Below are 7,286 nucleotides of genomic sequence, written 5' to 3' on the forward strand. Positions count from 1 at the left end.
TAAACCCATTACATTCATAGATAGTATAGTAATATTATTATCTATTCCCATAGGTTATGCATATATAACAGATAGAACATAAACCGGAGAGCAAATAAGTTAATTGTAAAACAGTAATAAAGTACACATTGTAATCACATACACACAACACACATACAATAAAATGACACTGGTGATAATGTACAAAACACATCAGATTGGTTTCACAGTATTGGCGTAAATTATGAACGGTATAATATTTAAAAATTAATAAAAAAATGAACACAACAGAAAAAAAATGTATCAACATAGACTTGAAGATTATCTTACTCAAAGTTAAAAAAAAATAATCATTTTTGTAGTCTAATAGTGATTTAAAGCAAAGAATGAATTGATTGCTTCTTTGTTTCTTTATTTATTTATTGAAGTCACAGAAGTGTAGCCTGGTAAAAGTAACTTGAATTGAAGGGGGAAACAATCTGTTTGTTATCTTGAAAAATATTTTGTTATCTTGAAAAATATATTGAATTATCTCCCTTATCATCAAAACTTTCAACTATGCTCATATACAATGGAATGGAAATGTAACATAAACAGATGAGACCAACATTTTTACAATTTAAAAAAGAGTTAGAGTTATCTCCCTTCTTAAGATCAGTATTTCAAAACAACTCATGAAGCTGTTTTCTTTCTAATTTTCTCTTCTATATTGTCAAACAAGTCAAACTTTATTCTTTGGTTACCACTTTTACTGTTCTGGAGCTTCCCATAAACACTACAGTTATAAAACCAAACATTCTCTAGTTTCCCAGTTAGGTTAAGTCTTGCATCAGTCCTAAGTTCTTCTGGGTGATATCATCATGGAATTTTATATCTTTTTTCAATCCTTTTTTGCTCCTCATGATCTTAATTTTCGTATCTGTGTTTCTTACTTTGGCAATGATTGGTCCTATTGCCCCTTCTTTTCCAGGAATACGATGTATGGCAATTAAATCAGTAGGCTCCAAATTAATCTTCAAGTCTTTTTTGACAAGGTTGATAAATTCAGCATGTAGATGTTCATTGTTTTTTTCTGGATAGTTCACAATGCGAATGTGAATACTGCTCATTGTAATTTGCAGATTTCAAAGCATCCACACTTCTTAAATTACAATCCTCCACTTTTTCATCCAACTCCTTTATCTTAATTTCTTTCTCCCTTAGTTTCTCCTTCAGAAGGTGATTTTCCAAGTTTAGAGAATCAACATTGTCTTGCAACTGTCCTGTTTTTCCCTTAACTTACTATAATCAAGAGTTTGATGAATATAAAAAGAAATAAAAGTAAAATAGTTTGTCGAGTTGTATTTTGAATAAAAAAAATCAACATGCCTTTTTATTTTCATTTTATGTAACACTGCTCCGTAGGAAATGGTAAAAAGGTAAGATTTATGCATTAGCTTTTCAGAATATTCATTTTCAGCCTGCAGTTATGCCGTCCATTTATGTCCTGAAACAAGCACCTTTCTCTTGATTTGTCACTCCACTATAAAGGGCAACTAGATATCATTGAGATGGGAGCCATCTCTGTGGGCCCCGCTGTGAATAATGTGCATTAAAAAATTGTATCTTTACCATAGGACATGGGTTTGTGACCGTTTGTCAACTGAAATCAAAGTTTTTGACCTTGACCTTTGACATAAGAAGTTGTAAATAAATTATGACACACCCTTTGGTGATGGTTTATAAACATGTCAAGTATAAACTTTGAAATGATAACGGTTCTCAAGATATAAAGCGGACACGATCTTTACCATAGGACATGGGGTTGTCAACTGAAACCAAAGTTTTTGACCTTGACCTTTGACCTAGAAAGTTGCACATAAATTATGACACACCCTTTGGTGTTGGTTTATATACATGTCAAGTATAAACTTTGAAATGATAACGGTTCTCAAGATATAGAGCGGACACGATCTTTACCATAGGACATGGGGTTGTCAACTGAAACCAAAGTTTTTGACCTTGAACTTTGCCCTAAGCAGTCGTTCGTAAATTATGACACACCCTCTGGTGTTGGTTCATATACATGTCAAGTATAAACTTTGAAATCATAACGGTTCTCAAGATATAGAGCGGACACAGGGTTGTCAACTGAAACCAAAGTTTTTTTTACCTTGACCTTTGACCTAGGAAGTTGTACATACATCATGACACGCCCTCTGGTGGTGGTTAATAAACATGTAAAGTATAAAGTATGAAATCATAATGGTTCTCTAGATATGGAGCGGACACAAAGTTAAAGTGTTACGGACGGACGGACGGACGGACAGACTGATCACTATAGGGCGACCCGCCTACGGACGGACGGATGGACGGACTATAGGGCCATGACACGCCCTCTGGTGGTGGTTAATAAACATGTAAAGTATAAAGTATGAAATCATAATGGTTCTCTAGATACAGACGGACGGACGGACAGACTGATTACTATAGGGCGACCCCGCCGACCCGCCTTAAGGCGGGGCCCTAATAACTCATTATACTTTATTTTAGAAAATATCGAGCTGATCATTTTAGCATTTTAAGGTTTCTCTCTATTATAGTTTTCAAGATAAAAGGCAAAAATGAGAAAATATCGGTAAAATTTGTCATTTAAGGACAATAACATTCTATAAGCAATAGTCTGACAGTTTATACTGGACAAAAGGTGAAGTTTAACTTTCTCAACAATTTTGCTCATGTGAGTTTTTTTTTTTATTTGTAACGGTTTTCAAAATAATAGACATAACTTGTATTTAACCCCAAAGTTCTATTTTAAGCCATGTCGGCCATCTTGGTAGGTGGGCAAGACCATCGAAACTCATTTTTTTAACTAGATACCTAAACGATGATTGTGGCCAAGTAGTTTCAGATAAGAAGATTTTTGTAAAAGTTACCAGGTGAGCTAAAATGGAGTTTAGCCGTAGATTTTGTTTTATTTTGTAGACTATTGCATTATTCACACATTTATGGATTTTAGCAAGTCAACCTGGCAGCTTACTCATTAGTTACAACATGTACACTGTGTATTTATCATTAATTAGTATTTAACAAAAACAAAAGTTTGGGTTGAAAATTATAAGGATTAAACATTTTTTTGTTTAAGAAATTATGCATGCCAGCCATATAGATTAATTGGAAGTTATCATCTTTATTCTTAAAGGGGTAAAATAGAACAGCCACACACATGGCACACATACCTCTGCTTCCTTTTTTTAATTAACAGTATTTTTTTATTTAGAATTGATGCATGAGATTAAATTTAAATGTAGCGGCCATGCCATATGATAATTTCCAACAAATCTATGGCGTGCATGAATTATTTGACAATTACCTATAACATTTTGGTCTCCAACCTGTAGGTCAGTGTTATGTTCGTGCTGGTGGTTATGATGGTGGTGGGATACAACTATAAAAGAAATTACATTTTCATGAAGAGACTTTTACTTCATCCCAATGTGTATACATATATAACATACCGTAATTACAATAATGGTAGTAATTTTACTGCACAAAATATGCAATTAAACAATTAATGTCTCTTCAGTAATGATTGAGGCCGAAATAATTGAAAAGCCAAAACCTAGTACACATTTTGAGATTGTAAAAGTAATAATGTGAGTCATGATAGGTCAATAGGTGCAATTGTTTCTCCATAGCTATTGGCGGTAATGGTAACATTGTCTTCTGTAGCTCATTCCATATCGTAAACTTGGATATGAATGATGAAAATAAAATTGAAAATGGAAATGGGGAATGTGTCAAAGAGACAACAACCCGACCACAGAAAAAACAACAACAGAAGGTCACCAACAGGTCTTCAAGGTAGCGAGAAATTCCCGCACCCGGAGGCGTCCTTCAGCTGGCCCCTAAACAAATATATATACTAGTTCAGTGATAATGAACGCCATACTTATTTCCAAATTGTACACAAGAAACTAAAATTAAAATAATACAAGACTAACAAAGGCCAGAGGCTCCTGACTTGGGACAGGCGCAAAAATGCGGCGGGGTTATCAGACCGTTAAACATGTTTATGAGATCTCAACCCTCCCACTATACCTCTAGCCAATGTAGAAAAGTAAATGCATAACAATACGCACATTAAATGGCTTGTTTCGAAGCTGAGACATTTTCACATGTGTGGCTAAATTTTCGAGGTAAGAAGTGGGATTACTTTTTTCGGAAAATTAGCATACCCCGAAAATCCGTTCGTGATGTTGCTCCATCATGGTAAAAAATCAACTTTTTAATACAATACAATGGTGTAAACTACATAAAATAGCAAACAAACCTATACTAAACTATTTACTAAAGAAAAAGAAAAATCCAAAAAGTCATTTATCTTAATACAATGTCTTTTACAAATCTTTCATGAAAAATTTATTTTGAGGGAAAGTTAAAAAACGAGTTATTTCCCTTTGAACATAAATCTAGTAATTTATAATAAGTATTTCATCAAAAATTTAATTCTAGGGAAGAAAACTGATTTGCCAGACTAACAGATGTACAGGACAGACAGACAAACGGACAGAGTGCAAACATAAAGTTCCCTTTGACTTCATTGGTAGGGGACTAATAATTTAAATAAAATGCCTCACTGAGCACAGCATGATACAACCGCAGAGATCCAAGCCTGAACAGTTGGGGCAAAAATGGACACAATATACGTGCTTGATACAGGTCTGAATTTGGATTGTAATTAAATATTTGACACATAACAGGTTTCTGACACAGAATAACTGTAGTCAAAGAACTTAGAACTGGTTATATGATTTGAATTTATATTCATCTTTTTGCTTTTAAGCAATACACTATGCTGTTGCGAGTTGAACCCCCCCCCCTTTTTTTTGCCTTTTGTGCAATAATAGAAAAATAGAAAAATATTTGAAGACATTTTCTTTTTAATTTCTGAAATCTGAAAAAGAAAAAAAAAATTGCACCCCCTCCCCCCCCAATTTTTTTCTTACCTCCCCCGCCCCCTTTTTCCAAATTTTTTTTTTTTCCCTCAAGATATGTTCATAATCTCAATTCAAATTTTCAATGGAGTATTGCCCCTAATTCCTAAAGGGTTCGAGCCATAACCCCCAAAGTCAATCCTAACCATTAACTAGAAAAATGCTCATTAAGGCTCTTTTATTGCCCCTTATTACTAAAATGTTATGACCATTACCCCTAAAATACATGTCAACCTTCCTTTTATGGTTATAAACCTTAATTGTGTTTAAATTTCATAGATTTCTATTTACTTATACTAAAGTTATTACTGGAAACCAAATGTCTTAGGACGACACAGACGACGATGTGGACAACTGTTACAACGTGATACCAAATACGACCGCAAAATTTTTAGCAGCTGATATAAATGTGTAAGAGGATTCCTGTTTCTTAAAAATTTACTTCTGGCATTTACTGTATTCAATTTTAAGTTAATTCACAGATCAAACATGTGCAAATGACCACTATATCATCATTTTAGAGTTAAGTTTTTTTTCATAAGTTTATATTTGATGTACCTTTTATAAGACCACTGATCCATGTTATATAAAAATTGTAACTAGAGGCTCTCAACAGCCTGTGTCGCTCACCTTGGTCTATGTGCATATTAAACAAGGGACACAGATAAATTCATGACATAATTGTGTTTTGGTGATGGTGATGTGTTTGTAGATCTTACTTTACTGAACATTCTTGTTGGTACAATTATCTCAATCTATAATGAACTTGGCCCAGTAATTACAGTGGAAAATATTTTCTAAAAATTTACAAAAATTTATGAAAAATGCTAAAAATTAACTATAAAGGGCAATAACTCCTTAAGGGGTCAATTGACTATTTTGGTCATGAAACTTATTTGTAGATCTTGTTTTGCTGAACATTATTGCTATTTACAGTTTATCTCTATCTATAATAATATTCAAGATAATAACAAAAAACAGCAAAATTTCCTTAAAATTACCAACTCAGGCAATAACCTAACAACAGGTTATCCGATCCATGTGAAAATATCAGGGCAAATAGATCTTAACCTGATAGACAATTTAACACGTCAGATTTTCTCTAAATGCTTCGGCTTTTGAGTTATAAGCCAAAAACTGCATTTTACCCCTATGTTCTATTTTAGCCGTGGCAGCCATTTTTGTTGGATGGCCGGGTCTACGGACACATTTTTTTCAATTAAATACCCTAAAGATGATTGTGGCCAAGTTTGGTTTAATTTGGCCCAGTAGTTTCAGAGGAGATTTTTGTAAAAGATTTCTAAGATTTACGAAAAATGATTAAAAATTGACTATAAAGGTCAATAACTCCTATAGGGGTCAACTGACCACTTTGGTCATGTTGACTTATTTGTAAATCTAACTTTGCTGAACATTATTGCTGTTTACAGTTTATCTCTATCTATAATTATATTCAAGATAATAACCAAAAACAGCAAAAATTCCCTTAAATTACCAATTCAGGGGCAGCAACCCTACAACGGGTTGTCGGATTCATCTGAAAATTTGAGGGCAGAAAGATCTTGACCTGATAAACAATTTTACCCCATGTCAGATTTGCTCTAAATGCTTTGGTTTTTGAGTTATAAGCCAAAAACTGCATTTTACCCCTATGTTCTATTTTTAGCCATGGCGGCCACCTTGGTTGGTTGAGCTGGTCACGCCACACATTTTTTAAACTAGATACCCCAATGATGATTGTGGCCAAGTTTGGTTTAATTTGGCCCAATAGTTTCAGAGGAGAAGATTTTTGTAAAAGATTACTAAGATTTACGAAAAAATGGTTAAAATTTGACTATAAAGGGCAATAACTCCTAAAGGGGTCAACTGACCATTTCGTTCGTGTTTACATATTTGTAAATCTTACTTTGCTGAACATTATTGCTGTATACAGTTTATCTCTATCTATAATAATATTCAAGATAATAACGAAAAACATCAAAATTTCCTTAAAAATACCAATTCAGGGGCAGCAACCCAACAACAGGTTGTCTGATTCATCTGAAAATTTCAGGACAGATAGAACTTGACCTGATTAACACTTTTAACCCAGGTCAGATTTGCTCTAAATGCTTTGGTTTTTGAGTTATAAGCCAAAAACTACATTTTACCCCTATGTTCTATTTTTAGCCATGGCAGCCATCTTGGTTGGTTGGCCGGGTCACGCCACACATTTTTTAAACTAGATACCCCAAAGATGATTGTGGCCAAGCTTGGATTAATTTGGCCCAGTAGTTTCAGAGGAGAAGATTTTTGTAAAAGATTTCTAAGATTTACGAAAAACGGTTAAAA

Source organism: Mytilus galloprovincialis, chromosome 5 (assembly GCF_965363235.1).
Source record: "Mytilus galloprovincialis chromosome 5, xbMytGall1.hap1.1, whole genome shotgun sequence".
NCBI lineage: Eukaryota > Metazoa > Mollusca > Bivalvia > Mytilida > Mytilidae > Mytilus > Mytilus galloprovincialis.